The sequence below is a fragment of the Peromyscus eremicus genome, chromosome 14 (assembly GCF_949786415.1).
Source record: "Peromyscus eremicus chromosome 14, PerEre_H2_v1, whole genome shotgun sequence".
Lineage (NCBI taxonomy): Eukaryota > Metazoa > Chordata > Mammalia > Rodentia > Cricetidae > Peromyscus > Peromyscus eremicus.
The window spans coordinates 5,703,409-5,730,830 of NC_081430.1; positions in this window are offsets into that span (position 1 = coordinate 5,703,409).

Sequence of the window (27,422 nt, forward strand, 5' to 3'; positions counted from 1 at the left end):
TCTGGGGCTCCCCACATGTCCTCAAATTCAACCTAATTTCACAGAAGAATCCTGTACTGGCTGGTTTGTGTGTCAACTTGACGCAAGCTACAGTTATCAGAGGAAGGATCCTCAGTTGAGGAAATGCCTCCATGAGATCCAGCTGTAAGGCGTTTTCTCATTTAGGGATCAGTGGGAGGGGCCCAGCCCATGGTGGGTGGCGCCATCCCTGGGCAGATAGTCCTGGATTCTATAAGAAGGTGGGCTAAACAAGTCATGGGAAGCAAGCCAGTAAGCAGCTCCCCTCCATGGCCTGTGTGTCAGCTCCTGTCTTCAGGATCCTGCCCTAAACAGGATTTCCTGTCCTGACTTTCTTCAGTGATGAACAGCAATGCTGAAGTATAAACCAAATAAACCTCTTCATCCCCAACTTGACTTTTTGATCATGGTGTTTCGTCACAGCAATAGAAACGCTAACTAAGACAAAATGGTACCAGGAGTGGGTATTGCTGTGACAAACCTGACTGTGTCTTGGGGAGGGTTGTGGAAAGACTTAGGAACTTTGGGCTAGAAGAACCATTGAGTGTTGAGAGTTCTGTGGGATGTTCTGTGGGAACTTGGAAGACAGGAACGTTGAGAGCAGTGCAGAAGATGGAGGCCTGGCTTGGGAAATTTCAGAGGGAAGATTAAATACTCTATCAAGGATGTTTGCTATTTTGATTTAAGATCTCGTGGTTCTGGTTAGCTGGGGCTGCAGACTCAGCTGTGATTAATAAGATACCAGAACTACTAAAGTGAAACCTTTACGTTATTGGGACGATTGATGCCGGTTAGCTGGAGCTAAGAAATTAACGGTGATTAAGAAGAGACCAGTATTCTTCAGGTGATGTCTTCTGGAAAGTATTTCCTGAGAACACAGAGAGGCTGTGTTCCAGAAGCAGCCAAGGTTGTACCTGTGGGCAGCAGGACTTGGTAATATGTTAGCGTCACCCAGGTGGTACTGGTTTTGAAGGCATGAAGGGGTCATGGAGAGCAGCTGGGGATTGGCACTGTGAGAGGCCAAGAAAGGCCATTGGTGAAGGTGCAGCCTCAGTGGCAGTTGAAGGCCCAGGACTGAAGGGGTCATGCAAAGAAACTGAGGCTTGGCACCATTAGGACAGCCTATGAGAGGCTAATGGTGAAAAGTGCAGCCCAGATGCAGCAGAAGACCTTGGCATTTTCGAGATGCCAGTCCCATGGGATGACCGCCAAGAACAGCAGCAGTGGAGTGGAGCAGGTGGAGACAAGAAGACAAGCTGTGTGTGCTGCAGAGCACAGAGCCAGAGGAGGAGTCTGGAAGATTGTGAAGATTATTGGACATGGAGTTATTTATACTGCAGGAGTTTGGTTTCGCTTGGTTCAGACTGTGACAGTGCCCTGGTTTTTCCCTCTAGAAGGTATTTAATTTTGAGTTTTAAAGGAGCCCACAGATGAAAAACTTGAACTTTTAAAAGAGATTGGATATTTTCAAGAGACTGAAATTTTAGAGACTGAATTTGTAAAGACTGTGGGACTTTTAAAATTACTTATGATTTTGATGTGAGATCTTGGGGATGAATAAGAAAGGAAGGGATGTGGCTTAATAGTGGTGTGTCTGTGTGTCAAGTTGACAAGGGGTCAGTTGTACTGGCTGGTTTTTGTGTCAACTTGATACAAGATAAAGTCATCAGAGAGGAAGGAGCCTCAGTTGAGGAAATTCCTCCATGAGATCCAGCTGTATGGCATTTTTTCATTTAGTGATCAGTGGGGGAGGGCCCAGCCCACGGTGGGTGGCGCCATCCCTGGATTGGTTGTCCTGGGCTCTATAAGAAAGCAGACTGAGCCAGTCACGGGAAGCAAGCCAGTGAGCAGCTCCCCTCCATGGCCTGTGCATCAGCTCTTGCTGCCAGGCTCCTGCCCTGTTTGAGTCCCTGTCCTGACTTCCTGCAGTGAGGAACAGCAATGCTGAAGTGTAAGCCTAGTAAACCCTTTCCTCCCAACTTGATTTTTCGTCACAATAGAAACCCTAAGACAAATCCTAAGGGAGGGCACACTTCTCAGTTGTGTCTTTTCTGGGCGTGCCAAGTGGCTTCTAATAAAAGCTCTAAGGGTCACAGGTAATTCTAAAGGACTTGTACAAATCAATGTCTCTGCTTGGAAAGACGGGGTGGGGGGGGGGGGTCTCTTGCTGTGTGCGTGCCTTTCTAGGAAACATTGGTATGGAGCACTCACCTCCCACCCTAAGTTCTGAGTCAAAGTGTGGGAAAAGCTTGTCACTAGATAATGCCTACAACCTAACCTCTTCTAGCCTGGACAGATTCACCAAAGCTAATTGTTTCTTGTCACTGTGCAAGCTCTATTATGATTATTAGCCACATGTGTGGTATATGCATATGTGTGGTGTACATGTTCGTATAAGTGTGGGTCTGTGTATGCACATGCATGTGGAGACCCACAGTTGATATTAGGCGTCTTCATCAATTGCTCTCTGCCTTATGTATTGCCATAGGCCCGCTTGTGTGTGTGTGCACACTTGCTTGGATAGTTTAGCTGGGTGGCTTGTCCCAGGGATCCCCTCCCTCTGGATCCATGCCTATTTGGCATTTATGTGGGTGCTAGGGTTCTAAACTGGCCCTAACACCTGCAGGGCAAATGCTTTATCCCAGCTCTGACCATAATTATTAAAATTTTTCTGTTTTCAGATTTCGATGAGATGAATTGGGAAATTCTCACATTATTTTGCTCCAGCTACAACTTAGAAAATGTATAGATGAAGAACTTTATGACTCATATTGCAAAATAATTTTTTGCAACATGTTGTTGTCATTATACTGAACCCCTAATGTCTTTTGAATTGATAGTCCTGAACAGAGAAAATGTTCCCCATCTGTGCCAAATGGTTTCATGAGGAAGGAAATCTAGCTCTTGTTCTTTGTGTGTTTACTGTCTGGCCAGCAAGAACACATATGTAACTGTTCCCAGCAGTGTGGAAAGGATAAATATGGCTGGGGTTAGATAAGTGATTGCAACCTTGCTTTTCTGCCACAACACATATGTAAATCGTTCCCATGACACCATTTGTGTAATTGTGCTTAGATTCCTTTCTTTAGGAGGTAGCGATAACTGTACCCCTTTCTTGCCTACTCACAACAGCATAAGAGTGTGAACAACATGCTAGCATGTAAAGGGCAAACATATCTTTGCTTACTTTTAAATGCCATTTACTGAAAACTCAAGGACTTTATGATGAGTAATGAATTACAGCACACTTCTCAACTAGCTGCTCGTACACTTTAAAGCTGGAAAGTACTGATTGATATATGTACTGATCGTTGCCAGGGTTCCCAACACTGCCCTTCAGCTCCCCAGTGACATCAGGGCAGCAGCCTGGCCATGTGGCTCACTTTGTCCTTTAGCTAGAAAGAAGCAGTAGCACCTGTAGCTTCCAAGAGTCATATCATGTCCTCCCACCCTGTTCTTTTCTTGCATGAGAGCAGCACCCACTTCTCAGAGTCAACAGCCCCTTAGTGCTTCTCAAACTGTGGCTCCTTCCAGTTATGGCTCCAAAGGAGACCCGTAGTGGGTCATGACGGCAGTGGCTTTTGTTATTCTTGTTGTGCAGGGGTAGGCAGTTAGTCCAGCTAGGCAGTTAGTCCAACTAGTCCCCAGTTAGGCAGAGGGGAGAAGTTAGTCCAGCAGAAAACTCTTAGTCTCTTGTATGGCCCCTCCTCTATATCAGGGCGTTGGTTCCTCTCACACTGTCACTCAACATGTCCCATAGACTTGTCTCCTGGAGCTCTAATGGAGGTGGTTTCTCAACTGAGCTTCCTCTTCCCCGGGGACTCTAGCTTGTGTCAAGTTGACAGAAAACTACCAAGGACCGTTTGAAGATGGAGAACTCACCTGGAAATGCGTGTGAAGGAGAGGGAAGGTTGGCTGGAGAAAAAACGTGGAGTCATGCGTTCTTCCAGAGGAGACATCCCTAGCTGAGACCTAGTGACAGAAGACCAGCTTTCTCTGCTGCTCTTCAAAGTGAGAGACCTTGGAACTCAGTCCTAAACCGGATGTGTCCATCAAATCCCTCCCCCAGGCTTCAGGGAGCCTGTGGAAGGGGAGGTGGAAAGAGTGTAAGAGCCAGAGGGGATGGTGGGCACCAAGGAAACAAGGCCCTCTAGACAATGGGGCACAGCACCTGCACAAGTCTAAGCCTGATGGGTCCCAGCATGAGAGAAGAAGTGGACACAAACCTCCAACTAGAACTCAGAAGCTATCTCACATCGATAACCACTCACAAGGGAAAAGTTAGTTTTCTCCAAAGGAGCCTCACTAGGTATAAAAACCACCAGGGCAGGCTCTGTGCCCAGCAGTAGATGGCCAACACAAAATGAACTCAGTGGTATTTTAGAGCTTTTTTTTTGTTTTTTGTTTTGTTTGTTTGTTTTCTGAGGCAAGGTTTGTCTGTGTAGCTCTGGCTGTTCCAGAACTCACTCTGCAGACCAGCCTGGTCTTGAGCTTTCAGAGATCTACCTGCCTCTGCCTCCCGAGTGCTGGGATTAAAGGTGTGCGCCACCATGTCCGGCTTTGGAGTGTTTGTTTGTTTGTCTTTGTTGTCCTTGTTTGTTTGGGTTTTGGTCTTATAATGCTTTCTTTGGGCTTGTTGTATTTTTAATCCTACAGGCCTTTTGAGTATATATTATGGTTTCTGATTTTTGTGTCTTCATAGGAATTCTGTGTGTGCAAATGTGTGTCTCTGTGCCAATGTGTTTCTCATGCTTTTTCTTTGGTTTTCTCTCTCTGTTTTTCATTTGTTCATTTTTTTTTGTTCAGGTTTGTTTGTTTTTATTTTATCATAACTTTAATTCCTTTTAGATGCTTGTTTGTTTTCTCAGGAGTCAAGAAAGGGTGTGGATTTGGGAGGGTGGGAACATGAGGAGGCCCTGGGAGGAATTGGGGGAGGGAGACCATAACCAAAATCTATTGTATGAAAAAACTACTTTTAATAAAAAAAAAGAGTGTTCTAATCACAGTTCTTCTAATCTTTATGGGTTCACTTTATCAATTTCTGAGTTCCTGTCATTTCCAGGAATTCTAAGTCATGTTATTTTCACCAATAGGACAGCAGGGGACAGAGATGCACCCAGGCTAAAAGACTTCCCTAGCTGGTAAGGTGGAGGTAGAATCCACCCCAGGCCTAGCTGCTGCCAGGCTTACACATTTTGGTACAACCACACAGCCTCCCTATTGACAGGGCTCACCTTCTCACAGAGACTACAACTGCCTGGGGGAGAAGGCTGGGCTTCTGGACAGAAAATGTTAGCTGTTTTAAAGAATGAGTGGGAGGTCAAAGGCACAGAATGAGGGAGCAGAAGGAAGGCAAGCCAAGCTTAAGAAGTGAGGCCAGGACAAGTTTTACAGTTGGAAGAAGTAATAAATTGAAAGAGAGAACTCCCAATGCAAAAACGTGGGAAGAATCGAAATAGTGGAATTTCACAGCTTTGGTACAGGGACTGAGTAGGATCCAATGCAAAAGCCTGAGGGTCATGTTGAGAAGGGTCTTGAGAAACTTCTGTGCTCACGAAGCCTCTGGGAGGTGTTGGCTGCAGAGTTCTGACAAGTGCAAGCCAGAGCCAGCCGATGTGGCAGAGTCCCATGTCCTCTGAGGGCTGTATCTGATATATCTGAGAGACAGTCCGTGTGTCTGTCAAGCTCTTTTGGGACTGCATGTGACAAGGCTGAGTTCTAATCATCACCTTGCTCATAGTGACCCTTTGCAGAAGAAGTTTGTGTGTGTGTGTGTGTGTGTGTACATGCACATTCACATATGTGCAGAGAGAGTTAACAGTGACGTTAGCTGTGTAAGAGTGAGGTATTATATTATATTATATTCAATGGAACAAAATTTGTTGAAATACATGTTTTTCTCAAGAGCCATGACTTGCAGGTTGAACTATTTCATGACCATTCAGGAAAGGACCCAAATCTTAAATGTCTTCATAAGAAATGCATTTGCTCAAGTATTTTGGCAACTTCTTAGTATTTTCCTTGAACAACATAATTTCAGAATACCAGGGACACAGAACTATTTTAATTAAGGGGAACATTAACAACCAAGCCTCATGCTGAGAACTTACTTCCTCTCCCCTAAGGCCAGTGAGAATTTATTCCCCTCTGCCGTTTGGACATGTAAATATGTGGAAATATTAAAATGCTGCTTTGGAGACATTTGTTCATTTCCACCCTTCATGGCATACACACTCCTGAAGCATCTGTATTGTGCTTGCTACTGTGTTAGCTGCTGGTGTTCAAAGACAGCTGACTTAAAGAACTCAGTCTGTAGTATACCTGTGACTGCTGATTACTTCAATATCTTGTACAGATCTGGGAAGGATCCCCTTAGTTCTTTTCATGGACATTAAGAGAACTTTGGGATTCTCAGCTTCTAGTGGGTGTTGAAAGTGTCTTTCACTGTTCTTGCGAGGAGAAAGCAAGATAACCTGTGGATAAAGGTAATGTTGCAAATCACTATATGCTTTTCTTTCTTCTCTTCTCCTTTATACCCCCACTTTCCTCCTCCTCCTCCTTAGGTGATGAGCAGTGATGATAAAGTTTGAAGTAGAAAGGCCTGAGTCACTCTTACTCCATGTGGACTCTTCTTGTCCTTGATGACTCCTTGTAGATGCAAATGTCACATGCCCACGAGGTCAGTATTGCCTAATTCTAGGGAAATGGCATGGGTCACATTTGATGTGGATATGTAGCACTTCCCAAACTCCCTATGAAGAAGACAGAAGGGGGATATTAAATAGGCTGGGAGCAAGCAGCAGATGTGAGGGCAAAGAGAACTATGATTGGGGCGTTCTGTTGCCTCAGAAGCTTGCACTGAGTAGGTCATTCAATTTCAGAAGCTACTTGAAGGCATTCTTTAGGACTATACAGATACGAATGAGCTATGTGCTGTACCGTGTTGTCGTTTCCTCGTCAGCTTAAAGATGCTGTTTCTTGCAAAGGTAACAGGACACTCTCACTGCCTCTTTTTAAGGGAGTGTAGCTGTTGGTATAGATGACTGTTCACTGATTCTAGCCTTTTTGTTAAGTTTTTTTTTTATTATTAATATATTTAAAAGAACAAGGGCTTTGGGATACAAAATAGATGTAACATTGAAAGATGCTGAGCAGCAATCTCAGAGAGAAGACAAGTGACTTCCCACCCCTGGGGTATCAAGGACTCAGCAAGGGCACTTCTCCAGACATTATTATTCTGCATGATGGAGGGGGCTGCATGGTTTAATCTGCTCCCTTCTGAGGCTAGAGATTTGACGTGATAGAGAATGGTGAGTGCTGGCCTTGTGTTAATCTCATCCCTCTTACTCTCAATGGGACAGTCACTTCATTCCTAATCTCTCCTTTGCTTTCTCCATTTCGCTTGTTACCACCTCACTTACATCATATTTCCTTGACTACTTGTTGACTGTTGTCACCCCCAGTAAAGCACGCACATCATAATAACAAAGACTTTGTGTCTTCTCGCTGCACACATAGCACTTTGCGCATGGGCCAGCAGACACTGGTAACAGCAGTTGATGATAACACGTTCTGAATGTGTACTGTATGCCTGGCGAAGTTCAAAAGCACTTGACATTCATATGCCCTGATGCAGCAGTTCCTAGAGATAAGAAATATTTTTTATCAACATTTTACAAATAAACTGAAACTTAGAACGAATTTAACAGATTTCCTGAAAGCTACATCATCAGGAAGTGGGAGCATGATGATTCAAAGACAGACCCTGTGGTTTTAGCATTTAGCACTAGTTTCTGCCCATATGTCATTAGATTGCTATTAGGCTCTTAATAAAGGCTTTTAGAAGATGAGCATACAACCTAAATGTGGAGTAGCTGTCCCCATTCCTCCTACCTTCATCTTCTCTTCACCCTGCCTTCAGCCTTGGCTGTGGTGCTGGGTAAAGACTGCTCTGGATGCAAAAGAGTAGCCGCCCAGATGCCGCTAGGGATGGTCTGCCCACACAGTCCTTTTGATGTGCAGCTGGGTCAGTGGTTCTGCAGAGCCCATCCTGGTGTAGGCACCAGTGCCCTGGATCTCATCACGGGCCCCACAAACTACTTGTCAGAGAACAGTGTGGACTCCATTGACTCACGTTGGATTCACTAATGGTCTGCATAAGCCAGGGGGCCTGTCTGAGACGTCTCTTTCCTCTTGTCAATGTGATCCAAGGTGTGTGTGTGTGTGTGTGTGTGTGTGTGTGTGTGTGTGTGTGTGTGTGTTCAGTTATTGTGGATGGGCATAGAAAGCACCAGAAATCATAGAATCATTATTAAGAAGTTGTATATAAAGCATATAGTAGTTCCTTTGTTCTTATTACCACACACTGTAAAGCTGGAAGAATCAAAGGCAGTGTAGGAAAATAACTAACTCTCATCTCCCAGCCCTGTGTGTGTGTGTGTGTGTGTGTGTGTGTGTGTGTGTGTGTGTGTACAGGCATGTATACCTGGATAAGAGGAAAAGGGCAGGAGGTAGAGACAGAGCTAGGTTTCAAGTATCAATGAATAAAGATGCTTCTTCGGTAGTGAAACATTGCAGACCACTAATGCACACAGTGTGGTTCTCTGCACTTTGTATACTAGGGCCAGTAACACACTACCACCACTTAGACTCAAAGCTGCCTTGGGGATGGGGCTGCTTGCCATAGCTGAATGAAGGCCTTTCATCTAAGGACGTGAGCAGAATAAGAGTTCTTCATTTGTGGGCACCTGACAAGTGTGGCCCTGCCGTTGTTACCAAGGAGTTAGTTATTTCAGGGTCACAGTAAGAGTATGATGTAAACCCATAAACCTTAACAGAGAAACAGAACTGTTACTAAAGAGTTAAGTTCTAATAAGTCCAGAGAATGCCTAGGGACCATTTCATACTTCCATAATGAGTGAGATATGGTAGTTAGTAAAAACTCTCAGCAGATACACATGTCCATTTTGTTTGTCATAGTCTCATGTGTGAGTTTGTGAGCTTTTATTTGGCTTAATACATTCAGTACTGAAACATTGTACATGTATTTAATTTATCAATATGTCTGTCATCTTTTTAATTTAAATCTATAATTTATTTATTTTATGTGTATGAGTGTGGGGGCAGGATGTATCTTTGTGTACCACATGTTAACTAGTCTTGAGAAGGCCAGAAGAGGGCATTGGATCTTCTGGAACAGGAGTTACAGACAATTGTGATCTGCCATGTAAGTGCTGGGATTTGAACCCATGTTCTCTGGCAGAGCGGCCAGTTCTCTTAATCACTGAGTCCTCTCTCCAGCTTCCCATTTTTAATTCGTAAACTGTTATTCCATAATGGTTCTGGTTTCTTGGAAAGATGTCTACACAAGTATAATCTAATCTTTGAACTGGTACAAAAAATTAAAATTAATTAATTTATTTTACATTCTAGCTGCAGTTTCTCCTCCCTCCTCTCTTCCCAGTCCCTCCTCATCCCCCTCTGTTCCCATTCCCCAGTCCACTCCTCCATTTCTGTTTAGGAAAGAGCAGGCCTCCCATGGATATCAACAAAACATGACATATCAAGTTGCAGTAAGACTAAGTACCTCCCTTTGTATTAAGGCTGGACAAGGCAACCAGTATGAGGAGTAGGGTTACAAAAGAAAGAGTCAGAGTCAGCACCGCCCCCTCCACATCCCACTGTTAGAAGTCCCACAAGAGGACCAAGCTGCACAACTGTAACATATATGCAGAGGACCTAGGTCAGTCTCATGCAGGCTCCCTGGTTGTCAGTTCAGTCTCTGTGAGCCCCTATGAGCCCAGGTTAGTTGATTCTGTGGGTTTTATTGTGGTGCCCTTGACCCCTCTGAGTCTTATAATCCTTTCTCCCCCTCTTCTGCTGGATTTCCCTAGCTGAGCTTTGCCTAATGTTTAGCTGTGGGTCTCTGCATCTGTTCCCATCAGTTGCTAGATGAAGCCTCTCTGATGACAATTGGGCTAGGCACCAATCTATGAGTACAGCAGAATATCATTAAGTATCATTACATTGACATTGTTTTTCCTCCAGTGGTGTTTGGTTCTATCCTAGGTCTCTAGGTCATCCAGCCTCTGGGTTCTGACATTCCAGGCAGTGTCAGGGGTGAGCTTACTCTCCTGACATGGGTTTTAGGCTAGACCAGTCATTGGTTGGCCACTCCCTCAATCTCCAGGCCACCCTTACCCCAGCACATCCCATAGGCAGGACAGACTGTAGGTCAAAGGTTGTGTGGCTGGTTGGTGTCCCAGTCCCTCCACTTGAAGTCTTGCCTGGTCACAGGAGATGGTCAGTTCAGGCTACATATCTCCTGTTGCTAGGAGTCTTAACTGAGGTTATCCTTGTAGATCCTGAGAGGTTCCCTTGAGTGAGGTTTTTTTCTCTGACCCCAAAATGCCCTGGTGAAAAATTTTACAGAGAAATAGACTTAAAAAAAGACTTAGTAGGTGACCAATTAGAAGGTGACAGATGGTATGGATAAGGAAAGTGGAGGAGAGAAAGAGAAGTTACATGTCAGTTTCCAAAATGATGCTTCATTAAGAAGAGAACATTTGATCAAACATTTGAAAGAGGCAATGGAGTAAAATGTGTGTTGGGATTCATTTTAGGGAAAGGCCAGTGTGTGAGCATACCCAGCATTCCTGAGGAACACCCACAACATCTGTGGGCTGAGGTGTGAGTACTAGGATTTGAAGACAAAGGAACAGGCTGCTGTAGGATACTTTAGGTCCTTCAAGAACTTTAAATTTTATTCTGCATGTTGATATTTAAGAGATGATTTGTAGAGGCTGTAGAAATTTAAGTCTGGCCATTCTCCAAACAGACAATAGGAGAAATAAGGGTTATTGCAGAAGGGACTTAGTTATCTTTTGTAGTAAAACAAGTTACCCTAAACCTTGAACAGGAAAACAACAAATACTACCTCACAGTATCTTGTGGGTCAAGAATTATGGCCTCACTGGATTCCCTGTCTGGGATCACTCATAAGATAGTAATCACAGTCAATTAAATCTGGTTCATCTCAAATCATAAGGGAAGGGTTCACTTCAAATTCCTCACATGGAAGCCAGTTTCTTGCTGGTTAACTGAGGTCTTCGTTTCTTCCTAGGTATTGGTCAGAGATGATGACTGTCAGTTCCTGGCTATATGTGGCTTTCCACAGGGCAATGTACAACATGGTAGTTTACTTGAGGAGAGCAAGCAAGCAAGTCGGGGTGGGTTGGGGAAAAGGACAGGGTCAGATGGGGACACAGACTTTGAAAATGAATGTCAGAAGTTATATCCCAGTAGTTTCCCAGCTTGTTTTTCTTAGAAACAAGTCATTATGTCTAGCCCACCCTCAAAGGGAAAGGATTGCACATGGGTGTGAGTTCCAGGAGATGAGTGTATTAGTTATTTCCATGTTGCAACAGAATACCTAACCAAAGCAACTCAAGGAAAGAAGGGCTTATTTTGTCTCATGTTTCAAGGGGATATATTTTACCATGGGGAAAGCAGGAGTGACAGGCAGCTGGTTAAATCACACCAGCAGTCAAGAAGCAGAGAATGAGCAGAAAGGGAGGCCAGGCTACAAAATCCCAAGGCCTGCCTCCAGGGACTTACTTCCTCCAGCAAGTCTTCACCTCTTAAAGGTTCTCCTATCTTCCTAAAAGTCTACTGCTTTCACAAATAGTTTTAGCTCTTTCGTCTACTTTTGTACTACCTGTATCATTATGTACGTGCACATACACATATATAATCTATATATGTACATATATATGTTGGATGTTGGATTTTGTTTTTTTGAGACAAGGTCTTATTATTATATAGCCTACACTGCCTACTTTGAACTCATGATCTTTCTGCCTTAGCCTTCGAATACTGATATTGTAGGTACGCACCATTGCACTTGGTTGGAATCATGTTTTAAATGAATTTCTTGGTACTATAAGTTTACCATTTTTATTTTGTTTTTGTGCTTTATATTCATTTTCCACTTCTCCTCTTTCTTTTTGATGAGTTGTGATCCTTTCTTTTCTTTTCTTTTTTCTTTTCTTTTTTTGTCCTTCTTTCTTTCCTTTTTTCTTTCTTTTTCTTTCTTTCTTTCTTTCTTCCTTCCTTCCTTCCTTCCTTCCTTCCTTCCTTCCTTTCTTTCTTTCTTTCTTTCTTTCTTTCTTTCTTTCTTTCTTTCTTTCTTTCTTTCTTTCTTTCTTTCTTTCTTTCTTTGCTTTTACCTCCATGTTATGTAGCTACTTCTCAAAAATTGAAAAGTTCCCTTCTGTAGAGGAGTGGTGACCTTGAAACCCAGAAAGCAAATGAAACTTACAAGACTCAGGAACAAAACAAAACTTACAAGGATCAAGAAGCTCTAGAACTTACAAGACTCACAAAGTCCCCCCATTTATACAAGCAGTAACAGTTGTTGGGGAGTAGGACTCCCCAGCCAGCCATACTGCCTGCAAGCTGTATAGGAAGTTGCAGGCATGCTCCACTCACAACTGCCTTCTTTGTCTTCTGCAAGGCCCCAGCAAGTCTTCTATCTTCTACTTCTGTGAATGTCTACTCACATAAGTCTTGTCATATAGTATTTGTCATTGTTTGATTGACTTATTTCACTTAGCAGTATCTTCCAAGTTTATTTCACATGCTGTCCCTTCTTTTCCAGGCTGTATCATTCTGTGTGTGAACCATGGTTCACTTAGCCATTCATCCACTGGTAGATATGTGAATTGCTCTGCCTTCTGACTGTTGTCCCTCATGTTGCAGTGAATCTTCTATAGACACTGGTCTCAGGTATTTTGTATATATGTCTGGAAGTCATGTTGCTGGACTATACATCAGTTCTGGTCTATGGCTAGAAAGATGGCTCAGCAGGTAAAGGGTTTGCTGTGCCAGCATCAGGCCTAGAGCTCAGATTGCCAATGTAAAAGCTGAGCAGACATTTCAGACCACCAGTAATCACGAGATGTGGATCTGGAGGCAGAGACGATGAATCCCACAGCAGGATGGCTAGCAGACAAGTCAAAATGGTGAGTTTTGGGTTCATTGAGAGACTCTGCCTCAGTAAATAAAGTGGAGAGACATAGAGACAGAAGAAGACTTCACCCTTGGCCCTCTACATGCATGAACATGTGTGCCCCTGAACATACACCTGCACATGATATGTGTGTGTGTGTGTGTGTGTGTGTGTGTACATATATATGCTGTTGTCTTATCTTCTAACCTATGTAGTTTTAAAAGAAAAATACATGATATTCTTAGTCTCATTTCTGTATTTTATGTGACATTTTCCTCAGGGTGCTTTGTTTGTTTTCTCAAGGATTTTCCTGTTTATTGTTGGCTTTGAATGATTTCAATTACATTGTTCTTTAGTGAAACTATCTTCAGTACAGTTTTCTCTGTCTCTGTCTTTTTCTGTCTGTCTCTCTCTCTCTCATCTGACCCTCTTAACTTTGCGGATTTATAGTTTTCCTCAACATTGGAATATTTTAAACCATTGTTTTACTTAAATCACTTTTCTTCCCTCCTTTTGAATCACAGTTATACTTAGGTTAAAGTTAAGGCTCTGATTTTTTTTCCAGAAAATTTTCCACATTTGATTTTGGGTAATTTTTACTTTTGCATTCAATTTCACTGATATTTTCTTCAGCACTTTTTACTTTGCTATCAATTTTAGCTAGTAACATTTTAATTTCATATATAATATTTTTATCTCTTTTCTTTTCTTTTCTTTTTTTTTTTTTTTTGGTTTTTCAAGACAGGGTTTCTCTGTGTAGCTTTGCGCCTGTCCTGGAACTCACTTGGTAGCCCAGGCTGGCCTCGAACTCACAGAGATCCGCCTGTCTCTGCCTCCCGAGTGCTGGGATTAAAGGCGTGCACCACCACCGCCCGGCTTTTTTTATCTCTTTTCTAATGATTAATTTCCCTCATTGGTTTTGGTCAACTTTCCTCCCTTCTTCACATACCTTCTGGTTTTTGTATGGATCAGATTGTAGACCAGGGTTGCTTGTTTGAATTCTTTAAGAATGAGTTGTTAACATTACCCAGAACAAGGTTCAGGGCTGACTTAAGCTGAATTAGACTGGCCTGTGTGGTCTCTCCTGACAGTCTCATGTACCTGGAGTCTGTTTCTCATGTAGGGACTGGAACTCTTCCTTACCTGGAGTGAGTTCTAGAAACTTCATGGTAAGCCCTGCTTCAGCGCATTTTCTTTTCTTAGAAGACAGTCTTCGGCTTTCCGCATGCTCTTTCATACCCTGCAGTGCAGACGATGTGTGCTCACATACTCCAGCTTCCCCCAAGAGGACTTCTGGAGCTCTCTGTGGAACTCCGTTTCTCAGGCATTCTGGATGTGCAGAGAGAGCACCTCAGCCTCTTGTCTCCCCTCCGCAGTGAAGCAGCAGTTTCAAGGGAAACTCCCTTGCTCAGAAAGCCATAGAATACTTTCAGGCAAAAGCCTGGACATTCTAAGACGCTCTTCATTCTCTTGTTTCTCCCTGTAGTCACAGTCTCTGCTGTCTCTGGTCCAATGTTAACCATAGGCATTTCCTGTATTTTGTTCCTTTTCTTGGTTGCTTATAGACTAAGGATGATTTCAGACTTGTCTACCTAAAGGAAGGACTTCCCCATAGTGGTTTTGAAAACCTTCCTAGTATAGACTTGATGCAGTTTCAGGGCAGAGCTCTGGACTTGTACTGCAGGATTTTTGGAAGAGTTAAATTAATGCATGAAACCTGGAATTTGATTAAACCATATAAAACTGAAAACTTTAATCAACTTTAACCTATGTGGTTTGTATGCATCAACTTTGACATTTTTTTAAAATTTTTTTCTTTCTTTTTTTAAATTTATTTATTTATTATGTATACAGTATTCTGTCTACATGTATACCTACAGGCCAGAAGAGGGTGCTAGATCTCATTACAGATGGTTGTGAGCCACCATGTGGTTGCTGGGATTGAACTCAGGACCTCTGGAAGAACAATCAGTGCTCTTAATCACTGAGCCATCTCTTCAGCCCCAACTTTGACATTTCTAACTGTGGCCAGTCGAGGAGAGCAACCCTGGCAGGCCAGTCTTGTACATTCAGTGTGTGATTGGCCAATGGTGGATGCTTTCTGTTCCAAGCAACACCCAGAACTGCACATTTGGAAATCTTAAGACATTTTTGTTGTCTTCAAATTTGAAATAGCACTCTCTATCTATCTTTATTTCTCTGGTTATTTGGTACCACTACTTTTCTTTGGATAGGTGGACCCTTTCTCTAATTGAGTATGCAATTTGTTCAAGAACTGTAGCCTTATTCATCATTGGCCCAGTGAAGGTGTCTTCTAAGATGAGACTTTTATAAGAGAAAATTCTGACCATATCATCAACAGGTAATGGAAAAAAGTGACCAGTCTCTGTTTGAGGGCTTTTCAGCAGGTGTGGTTGAGTTCCTAAGGAAGAAAACAACCTCATCACCATGTTAATGGTTGTTGAAGTTAGGGCTGTACAACTAGGAAAGATAGAGGTTTGGGCACTCTTGCTTAAAGCATGATACGATTAGGTCATTGCTTCAATGTTTAGTGTACAAATGGAGAATTGTCTTTATTGACTAAGTAAAAGATGATAAAGGAAAAACCAAAGTCATTATACTCATAGATCATCACTGGTGTGGTTTTAGGTTCACTGTGTCATAACATTTTATTATAAGGAACCTGCTAAATACAGAAGAAAAGTGTTTTATAGGTAATCAGATTTACTGAATTCTGAATTGCATTTTCACAGGATCTTTATGAAGATAATTCTGTATTAGCCCATGATATAAGCAATGTGATTCATGGTCCAGTTGCTTTGCCATCCTTGCTTCTCAGAGTTCTAGTAACCATTACACACTGACCACACATGTTGGGGATGGATACAAAGGCCACATGCATTTCGTGGAATAGGTCAAGGCGACAGAGACAGCCAAGGGCTTACTAAAAGTTATTGCATTGTGCTCATAAAACCAAGGGACATTGAGAAGAATGGAATGAAGCTGGGATTTTCTGTGTGAGTCATGAGAGTCTGTGACATTAAGAAGGATTTCTTAAGATGCAAATGTGATTTAGAGGAAAAGCATGGAGACACTCAGTTTTCTATCTGCACTTAAGAAACCATTAACAAATTGCAATGAGGTTGTTCAGGCTCCACAGCTCTGAAGCCTTAGGAGATGCACAGAACATGCATAAATCTTATTTTTTAGCTCAGTATTGGAACTTCTAGTAGCCCACCCTATTTGATCTCTCCATTCACGTGGATGTCTCCTTGAACTCTGAATGACGCAGGTGACAGTTGAGAAGGTTTTCACCCCTGACGACTCTGTAGTGCTCATTGTTGGGCTTCTATGCTGTTCTCGTTGTTATGTGAGATCTCTTTGCATTTTAAAATGGCAACTGTCGCGGTGCACAAAACAAATAAGGATGTTCAAATGTTATCCCCAAACAATGAGACTTTATTAAAGATGTCGGGAAAAAGTCCCAAGACACATGCTGAGTGGGTTTCTGTGGCTGTGGAGGGCCCGGGCCTGTCAACCATCTGTTCCCATTGGTGTCATTCCCATCTCTCAGACACTTGGACTTGAAAACTCGTTTTTGGTCTGCACTTCTTGACTAGATTGCAGCAGTTCTCAGGCCATGAGGAGGTAAGCCAAAAAAGTTTGCATTAATTTCCCTTCTCCCTAAAGCCTTTAAGCTTGCTGTTTCAAGGAAAGCTAGATACCACAAGGAGCCAACTATTTGGTGAGACGTGTCCCCTGTGGGAGAGAGCTGTGAGCTGAGAGTCCAGCCTTCCAAATGTCAAACGTTACTCACTCCAGAGTTGCTTCTGCTAAGTCTGTGAAGTCCTTTTTTATTTTAGTTTGAGAAAGTTTACTTCTCCTGGTAGGTCAGGGAACTTTTACTTGCTGTTTGCAATCTAACTCTGGAACATAAAAGTCTGATTAATCCCACTTACTGGAATTTCAATGTTTTCTTCAAAGCCACAGTTTCCACCTTCAATTTTATATAACAAGGGCAAAATCCCCACTGACAGTCTTTTTTCTTCGTGGTTGATGTGTATCAAAATATCTACTGTGGCAAAAGAAGAAGGAAAGTCTCATTATGATTTTTTTCAATTGAAAGAAAACTATCTCTAAGGGTATTTAAAGAGGATAGCTTGTGAAGTGAGTATAAACTGGGTTACCCCAGTAATCAGACTGGTGAATACTCTAATTGTCATCATAGAGCCTTCATTCAGTAACTGATGGAAGCAGATGCAGAGATCTACAGTCAAGCACCAGGCTGAGCTCCAGGAGTCTAGTCGAAGAGAGGGAAGAGGGATTATAATGAGCAAGGGGGGTGGTCCAAGATCATGATGGGGAAATCTACAGAGACAACTGAACCAAGCTTGTAGAAACTTACAAACTTTAGACCAACATCTATGGGACCAGACTAGGCCCTCTGCATATGGGAGACAGTTGTGCAGCTTGGTCTGTTTGAGGGGCCATTGCCAGGGAGTCAGGATCTGTCCCTAGTGCATGAGCTGGCTTTCTGGAGCCCATTACCTATGGTCAGAGGCCTTGCTCATCTTTGATGCAGGGAGGAAGGGCTTGGACCTGCCTCAACTGAATGTACCAGGCTTTGCTGACTTCCCATGGGAGGCCTTACTTTTTTGGAGGAGAGATGGGGGTGGGTTGTGAGGTGGGGGGGACTAGGGGGAGTGGGAAGAGGGATGAGATGGGGATCTGTGGTTGGTATGTAAAATGAATTAAAAAGATTTTTTTTTAAACAAAAAACATGTTCAAATGACACTCATCACTACATATAACAAATATATGCCACAAATTTATATTGACAAGGTATTTCCAAAGCCTTATGCTTAAAACATTTACCTGGAGATTTAAAAAACATACAGACCCTCAGATTCCATTCTCAGAGTTTGAGTCAGTGAGACAATGTATTGACACCATTCCCCCAACCCCCAAATTGTTCAAGATATAGTCATATCTGGGAAATTCTAGCTCCAGTTGCCAGTTTATAGCTGTGGCAACAAGGAAAACATTGTGGATTATTTGATCAAATATGTAGATGCTGCTGAATTTGACATGTAAAAACAAAACTCCTGTCTTTTGTTTAATCTACATATCATCCCTAAATCTCTTGTGGTTTGCATAACTTCTTTGACTTCTCATGGGTCAGTTGATAAGCAGTCAGATGGAATCTACTTTGGAAAAACAATGTGCTGGCACTGAGTAGATATCAGGAACCTGTGGAGCTACGTGAAACTACATGTTCTGGAAACCTACTCAGTCGTAGTCTTAAGGGGAGTATAGGCTTTATTCTTACATAAGCTTCTGTTGATTTTAAAAAGCAGCTAATTTTGAGACACTCTGATTTGCACTAATGGTGAAAAGTGTTGACTAATTGTCATTGGCTACCAATGGAAGTGTAACACCAGCACAGAAATCAGGTTAACTTAGCCAAGACATTTGTATTTCATTCTTCTGGGGTTTAGTGTACATTTGATCTACAGGTGTTCAGTAACGTTCAGAGAGCCTGTTGTGAAGCAGTGTGGAGCTTTAACATCTGAAACACACAAGAGCTTCCAGTTGCAGCTTAAAGTCAACCTCGAAGAATGACTATGAAAGCAGAGAGCAAAGCGTTCTAGGTGAGGAAACAAAATGAACAGAGATTGAGATGGTGACGGGAGATGCATGACGGTAGGATAATCTATACATAGAGCAAAACCAAGTGTGGGAAATAATAGAAAACAAAATTTTGGAATAAATTACTGTCTGAAATAGAATTTTGAGTCAAGAAGGCATAAACCATTATAGCATTTGTGTGTGTAGAGGTGAGGTGGGATAATAAAGTGGTAGGATATACAGAAGTGTGGAAGGTTGGATATACGGAAACTCCTTTTACAGATTATTTAGGAAGCCTGTGAACTGTCACTGAGAATACAAAACCCAGTAATTCTGAATATAGTGTTGGTTGTTGTAGATGCTTGCCTCCAAATAATTTCAATTTATGAAAAGAAAGTGATTATAGAATGTATGCCAACTTGCTGTGTTCATTAACCCTGTGCCACTTTTGCAGACATGATGGGAGCCTTGCTAGAAGCCAAGCCTTTGGATGATTAGATTCAATAATGAATTGTTTTTTCCACGCAAAAATGCATCTGAATATCACAGACGTGTGCTGCAGTCTCAGGCCTACTATGTGATAAAATGTTTTTTCCTTTTATTGTACTTTATCCTTAAAAAGTACAAGGGGCTTTTTCTCAGAAGTCCTGTCCAATTTTTATTGCATATATATTTTGCCATTCTCTTTGGAAATTCCCAGAGATTGTAATGTCATTGAGCTCAGGAATTTTGCAGTTATAATTACTTTCCAATCACATGTTAAAATTGGCTTCAATTTTTACTAGAAGTAGATAGTTGATCTATCATACTTTCATGACAATATGAATTTTCCTCAATGAATAGAGAGACCTTCCATTTCATTGCAAAAATCTTTTGACTAAATGGCAATCAATACATCTTAGTGGGGACAAGTCAGTAAAATTATGACTATTCATGTCATAATTTATTTTGTACTTCCAGTTCCATGAGCTCCTGCAATTCTTACTTTATTCATGTGTCTCTTCCACATGCTAGAGGATACTAGGAGACTTATTATAGCTAAGGTTGCTTTTGTTTTCTCCTTGGAGGATGAACCCCTGGAAATAACAGTAGCTTGATGAAAGATCATTTTTGCTGAAGTCTTTTTACCTCAGATGTTGGCCACACCATCAACTGGAATTCAAACACGGGATTAGCAGGAGATTCATGTACCCATTGGCCAGGGAAGTCTGCCCCAAATGTGTGGGAGATTCCCAGGAAGATGAAGATATTTAAGCTCAACCAAGGCTTTGATGTTTGTGAAAGGAAGTGACAACTCCTCTGCAGTGAGGAACTCGAGTGTAAGCTTACCTCAGATGACTGTCATCTATTTTATCTTTCTAGATGAAGTGTTTAAAAGCTGAATTGCACTGCTGACTTGTATTTGGGTTTCAGCTTCATATTTCTGCATCTGGCATTTATTATGGGCTCACCTTGGATTTGGTTTATGCTTTTAACCATATGGTTTCTAGCTTGGAAGATCATTTAACAGATAGATCTTGGCACAAATCTCTCTCCTCCCTGGGCGATTATTGACACTGGATATTTGGCTTAGTTTCCACCCAATGCCAGAGTCTCCCAGCAGATGTCATTGTAAGGCAGATTTGTTCAGCAAGGCAGTTTCAGAAGCACACATAGACATTTCCTTTAGTGGTGATATATATAGTGGGTGATGGATTTAATTCCTTCTGGTCTCACCATCCTGGAGGCTGTTACACAGATATAAATAGCCTGAGAGGATTCCTGTCTGCCATTCCATAATGTGGGAATATTATGCATATTCCCCAATGTAAATAAGAGAAGAGCTGCTGCCTTGCATCCAGGCATTTCCTGGATGCTGAAGAGGCTGTCTATCTTAGCAGCAGCCATGGAGCAATGCAACGTATAGTACAAAAAGTCAGTGGGAAGGAGACAGGCATATAGATAGACCCATTTGTAGTGTGAGAGACCTGTGATGTCAAATGGGCAGCATCATTGATTCTAGACCTCATTGATACTAGACAACATGTCCTCAGTGTTGAATGGAAATTACAGATGGGCATAATCATAAATAGGCATAATCATAGATGGGTATAATCATAGATGGGCATAGTTGTCACGTGACCCTACCATGCTCAACAGAGTATATAGCTGGGCCTTATCTGAAAAATAAGGAAGTTATGTTGGAATTGCCTGATTTATTTCAGGGACATTAAATTCAGGTGGAAAAGACAGTTCCCCCATCACCCCAGGGAGAAGAAGGGAAGGGAAGGGAAGGGACAGGAGGAGAGGGGAGATGAAGGCAAGGCACACTGGCTTATTCTCTCTAAATTCTAATGGAAGTCAGTCTAATTTCTCACTTTTGTTCATGTGTGCATATGGTGATTCATTTTTGTTTTCTATGATGATTTCCTTACAGAACTTTTCTTTTAATATTTAAGAACTTCTTAAGCCATTATCACTTTTCCATTGCTTGACTAGATTTTAAGTTTATTTACTTATTCATTCATTGACTTGCTTGTTTGTCTGTGGTATGTGCTCCCTACCCGTGTGTGTACACATAGGTATTCACCAGTGCAGTGCAGGAGGAAGGCGAAGGCTGATGTTGGGATGTTTTCCTCAATCACTCTCCACTTTATTCTTTGACACAGGGTCTCTCAATAAACCTGGAGCTCACTGCTTGGGCTAGACTAGTACCAGGGAAGCACTGGACCTACCTGTTTCCATACCCTAGTACTGGCATTATAGGAGTGCATCATCACACCCAGTTTTTATATGTGTGCTGGAGATCAAAATTCAGGTTCACAGACCAGCGCATTTTCCTAGGCCTTGACTGGGTTTTAAAAATTGTAATTCACTGATGAAGTCCCTTATAAAATCCAGAGCTATACCATATATGGCAGAGAGTTAACTAAAAGATTAAATATTTAAAAAGTTTTAATACTGTCCATGTAGCAATGAAAAATTGTATCAAGCTTTAGTCTTCAAGTAAGAGAGAGATATTTGTGAAGATACAACGGGAAGACGTGTGTTTATTCACAGTGTTTGTTAGATGGGATAACCATCACTGTCATTTGAAGTCCAGATCAGCCTATGGACATACTACTCTGGCCACAATTGATCTTATCTAAAAAGTTGAGGTCTATTCTGGCTCTTCAGGGATTGTAAGCAACTGCCCCACCCCAGCAGCTGGTAAAGGAAAATGGCATGAGAGGGAGAAGCGTTTATTAGAACAAGTGTGTCCTCTTAAATATTGCCAAGAGAAAAACAGATTCTAGTGGCCATTCATTTTATACGAGAGAAATTCAGTTACAGTGGGTACTTGTAATTCACATTAGAAGAGAGCAGCATTTTCTAAAAGGGTAAGAAAAATTGCTCCCATGGAACTGAAGGAGCTTTCCGTATCGGAGTGCAGCATCTGGGAGAATTCCCTGTGCAGCTCTAGGCACATGTGAAATGGGATTGGCCTTTGACTTTGCGGCCTCGTGCCAGGATTCTCTCTCCTGTTTTTCTGCTCACAGGCCATTGCTTTGGGGAGAGACTTTATGTAACCCTGGTAAACATCCCTTCATCCTCTGCTTCTTGTGACTGCCTGGAAAGGAACTGTTGGTGTTCCTGGACTCTGTTCAGCCTTAAGACATAATGACTTAAGAATATTGGGTAGAGGGAAGAATGAAAAGCTTGAAAATCTGTTTTCAACCATATTAAAAACACTGATTTTGACAGGCATGTGGCTGGAGGTGCGGGGAGGGTGCCGTATTGGCTCTGGTGTTTTCAGTTCTTAGACTAGATTCATCCTTATTGGGCACTCTTGGCTATGACAGTTCAGGATGAGTTGTCTTTCAGCAAGACCAGAATTTTGAAGCTCTGTGCAGAAAAGTAAACCTTAGTTGAAATTTTCTTTCTTCTGCAAGGTATTTTTTGAAGCTTGTTCTGGAGAAAAATCAACTGGAATGACATCTAAAATCTAGTGTGTGTTGTATTTTTAAAACATTTTTTCTTTTTATTTATTCTTTTCTCCTGCAGTGCATCTGGGCAGCAGCCTCCCCTCCCTCCAGTCCCCCCACCCCAAGTCTCTTCCCCCAGCCCCCCACCTCCCCTCTCTCCTAGATCCACTGCTCCTCCCTTTCCCTTCAGAAAGGAGAAGGCTTTCCAGGGATATCAAACAAATATGGCATAAAAGTTACAGTAAGACTAGGCACAAACCCTCAAATCAAAGCTGGACAAGGCAACCTAGTAAGAGGAAAAGGATCCCAAATGCAGGTAAAAGAGTCAGAGACACCCCCACTCCCACTATTAGGAGTCCCATAAAACCCCAAACTAAACAACCACAACATATTTTCAGACCTGTCCAGTCTCTATGACTGTCTCTTCAATCTCTGTGAGCCCTGCTTAGTTGATTCTTTGGGCCATGTTCTGATGTCCTCAAGCTCTCTGGTTCCTACAATCCTTCCTCCCCATCTTCTGTAGGGTTCCCCAAGCTCCACCTAATGTCTGACTGTGGGTCTCTGCATCTGCTCCATCAGCTACTGGAAGAAGCCTCTCTGATAGTGATTAGGCTAAGCACCAATCTATGAGTATAGCTGAGTATCATTAGGAATCCTTTCTTTAATTATTTTTTTTAAGTGAGTTGTGTTTGGTTCTACCCAAGGTCTCTGGGCTATCCAGATTTTGGATCCTGGTCATCCAGGAAGTGTCAGGCATGGGCTTTGTCTTGTGGCTTGGGCCTCAAGTTAGACCAGTCATTGGTTGGCCACTCCCACAAGCTATTAGTCACCATTGCCCCAGCACATCTTGCAGATAGGACTGGCTTTAAACTGAAGGTCTTGTGGCTGGGTTGGTGTCCCAGTCCCACCACTGGAAGACATGCATGGTTACAGAAGATGGCTAACATAAAGGATGCTGTTTCCCTGATTTTTTCCTCAATCCATTTGTCATTTGTATATGGGAGGGCCACTGATATTTTTAGTTAATCTTGTATCCAGCCAGCTTGCTAAAGGTGTTTATCAGCTGTAGGAGTTCCCTGGTAGAGTTTTTGGGGTCACTAATGTATACTATCATATCATCTACAAATAACAATACTTTGACTTCTTCCTTTCTAATTTGTATCCCCTTGGTCTCCTTCAGTTGTCTTATTGCTCTAGATAGAATTTCAAGTACTATATTGGATAGGTATGGAGAGAGTGGACAGCCTTGTCCTGTTCCTGATTTTAGTGGCATTGCTTTGAGTTTCTCTTCATTTAATTTGATGTTGGCTATCAGCTTCCTGTATATTACTTTTATAATGTTTAGGTAAGTCCCTTGTATTCCTAATCTCTCTAATACTTTTATTATGAAGGGGTCTTGGATTTTGTCAAAGGCTTTTTCAGCATCTAATTAGATGTGTTTTTTTCTTTTAAATTGCTTATATGGTGGATTACATTGACAGATTTTTCATTTGTTGAACCATCCCTGGATCTCTGAGATGAAGTCTACTTGATCATGGTGGATGATTTTTTTTTTGATGTGTTCTTGGATTTGATTTGTGAGTATTTTATTGAATACTTTCTTTGTATCAATGTTCATGAGGAAAACTGGTCTGTAATTCTCTTTATTTGTTGAATCTTTGTGTGGTTTGGGTATCAGGGTAACTGAGGCCTCATAAAATGAATTTGACAATATTTCTTCTGTTTTGTGCTATAGAATAATTTGAGGAGTATTGGTATTAGGTCTTCTTTGCAAGTGTGTTAGAATTCTGCCCTAAAACTGTCTGGCCCTGAGCTTTTTGGTGAAGATTTTTAATGACTATTCTATTTCCTTGGAGGTTATAGTTCTATTTCAATTGTTTATCTGATCTTGATTTAACTTTGGTAAGTGGTAATTATCAAGAAAATTCTCTATTTCTTTTAGATTTTCCAATTTTATGGAGTACAGGATTTTGATGTTGACCTAATGATTCTTTAGACTTACTTAGTATCTGTTTTTATGTCTCCTTTTTTGTATCTGACTTTATTAATTTGGATATTATCATTCTGTCTTTTAGTTCGTTTGAATAAGGGTTTGTCTAGTTGATTTTCTCAAAGAACCAATCTTTGTTTCATTGACTCTTTGTATTGTTCTCTTTGTTTCTATTTTGTTGATTTTAGCCCTCAGTTGATTATTTCCTGCCATCTACTCCTTTGGGTGTGTCTGCTTCTTTTTGTTCTAGAGCTTTCAGGTGTGCTATTAAGTCACTAGTATGAGGTTTCTCTAAATTCTTTATGTAGGCACTTAGTGCTATGAACTTTCTTCTTAGCACCCCTTTAAGTGTGTCTCATAAGTTTGGTTATGTTGTTGATTCATTTTAATTGAATTCTAGGAAGTCTTTAATTTCTTTCTTAATTTCTTCTTTGATCCAGTAGTTGTTCAAGTAGGGAGTTGTTCACTTTCCCTGAGTTTGTAGGCTTTCTGTTGTTTCTGTTGTTGTTGAAAACAAACTTTCATTTGTGATCGTCTGATAGGATACAGGGGATTATTTCAATTTTTTTTTTGTATCTGTTGAGACTTTCTTGTTACCAAATACATGGTCAATTTTGGAGAATGTTCCATGAGGTGCTAAGAAGAAGGTATATTATTTTGTGTTTTTGGTGAAATGTTTTGTAGACATCCATTAGGTCCATTTGGTTTACAGCATCTGTTAGCTCCAGTATTTCTCTGTTTAGTTTTTGTCTGAATGACCTGTCCATTGGTGAGATTGGGGTATTGAATTCTCCCACTATCAAAATGTGAGTGTCAGTATATGATTTAAGGTCTTTACAAAAGTGGGTGTTCTTGTATTTGCAGCATAGATGTTAAGAACTGAAATGTCATTTGGTGTATTTTTACTATGATGAGTATGAAATGTCCTTCCCCATCTCTTTTGATTAATTTTTGTTTGAAGTCTATTTTGTTAGATATTAGAATGGCTACACCAGCTTGCTTCTTAGGACCACTTGCTTGGAAATCTTTTTCCAACCCTTTACTCTGAGGTAATGTCTATCTTTGATGTTGACATGCGTTCCTTATATACAACAGAAGGATGGATCCTGTTTCCCATCCATTCTGTTAATCTGTGTCTTTTTATTGGGGAATTGAGTCCATTGATATTGCGAGATATCAAGGACCAATGAGTGTTAATTTCTGTTATTTTGTTGCTGTGCGAGGTGGTGTGTGTGTGTGTGTGTGTGTGTGTGTGTGTGTGTGTACACTCTTCCCTTCTTTTGGTTTTGCTGGTGTGAGATTATTCATTACCTGTGTTTTCATGGGTGTAATTATTATCTTGGGGTTGGAGTTTTCTTCCTAGTATCTCCTGTAGGGCTGGATTTATAGATATATATTGTTTGAATTTGACTTTATCATAGAATATCTTGTTTTTTCTACTATGTAGTCTGGGCAGGCAACTGTGTCTGTAGGATATCTCTTACTTCCTGGATTTGAGAGTCTCCATTGAGAAGTCAGATGTAATTCTAGTAGGTCTTTATATGCTACTTGTTCTTTTTCCCTTGCAACTTTTAATATTTTTTTATGTATTTAGTGTTTTGATTATTATGTGATGGGAGGGGTCTTTTTTTTTTTCTAGTCCAATCTATTTTGCATTTGTAAGCTTCTTGAATGTTTATAGGTGTCTCCTTTCTTTAGGTTAGGAAATTTTTCTTCTATGATTTTGTTGAATATACTTCCTAGGCCTTTGAGCTGGGATTTTTCTCCTTCTTCTATTCCTATTATTCTTAGGTTTGATCTTTTCATAGTGTCCCAGATTTCCTGGATGTTTTGTGTCAGGGATTTCTTAGATTTAAAATTTTTTGACTGGCGCATTTATTTCTTCTATCATACCATCTATGTATGAGAATCTCTCTTTCATCTCTTGTATTCTATTGGTGATGCTTGTACCTGTTCAGGTGCCTAGATTTTCCATTTCCAGAATTCCCTTGGTTTGTGTTTTCTTTGTTGCTTCTATTTCCATTTTCATGTTTCTTTCTATCTATATCTATCTATCTATCTATCTATCTATCTATCTATCTATCTATCTATCTATTTCTTGGCTCTCTTGAGTTTCTTTAAGAGATTTATTCATTTCCTGCATGTTTTTGTTTGCCTTTTCCTAGGTTTAAGGGATTGATTCATTCTTTAAGGACCTCTATCATCTTCATATAGTTGGTTTTAGGGTCTTTTTCTTGTGTGTCAGCTGTGTTGGAATATTCAGGGCTTTCTGTAGTAGGATAACTGGGTTCTGGTGGTGACATATTGCTCTGGCTGTTGATTGTGTTCTTATGCTGGTGTCTAGGAATCTGGGTTTGGGCTATTTATAGGTCTGGGTGCTGATTTCTGGGTTTGTCTTTGTTGAATGGGTGTTTTCTTCCTTGGTTTCTGTTCCCTCTTTGGTCTTATGGCCTGTGTGGCCTGTCATTGAGCAGGGGTTCTTCACCCAAGTTGGGGGCTGGACTTCTGGTGCCCAGCACAGTCTCTTGTTGATCAGGGAGTCTCTGCCCAAGTTGGGGGGCTAGAACATGGCAACATGGAGTGGGTTTGACATAGTGTTTGTGGAGACTGAGAGAGCAGAGGAGGTCAGGGGATGGCTGCCTACCTAGTCTGACAGGCATGGCCAGTGTTTGGGATGTCTGCTGGAGTTGGGGGCTAGGACTCAGTGACAAAGGGGGAGGGGCAACTGCAGATTGGGTCTGCTGGAAGCTAGAGAGTGGGGAAGGTCTGAAGGTGGGTGACCTACTGGTCTTCTGGCAGATGTAGCCTGTGTTTGGGCAGAGGACATGTCTGC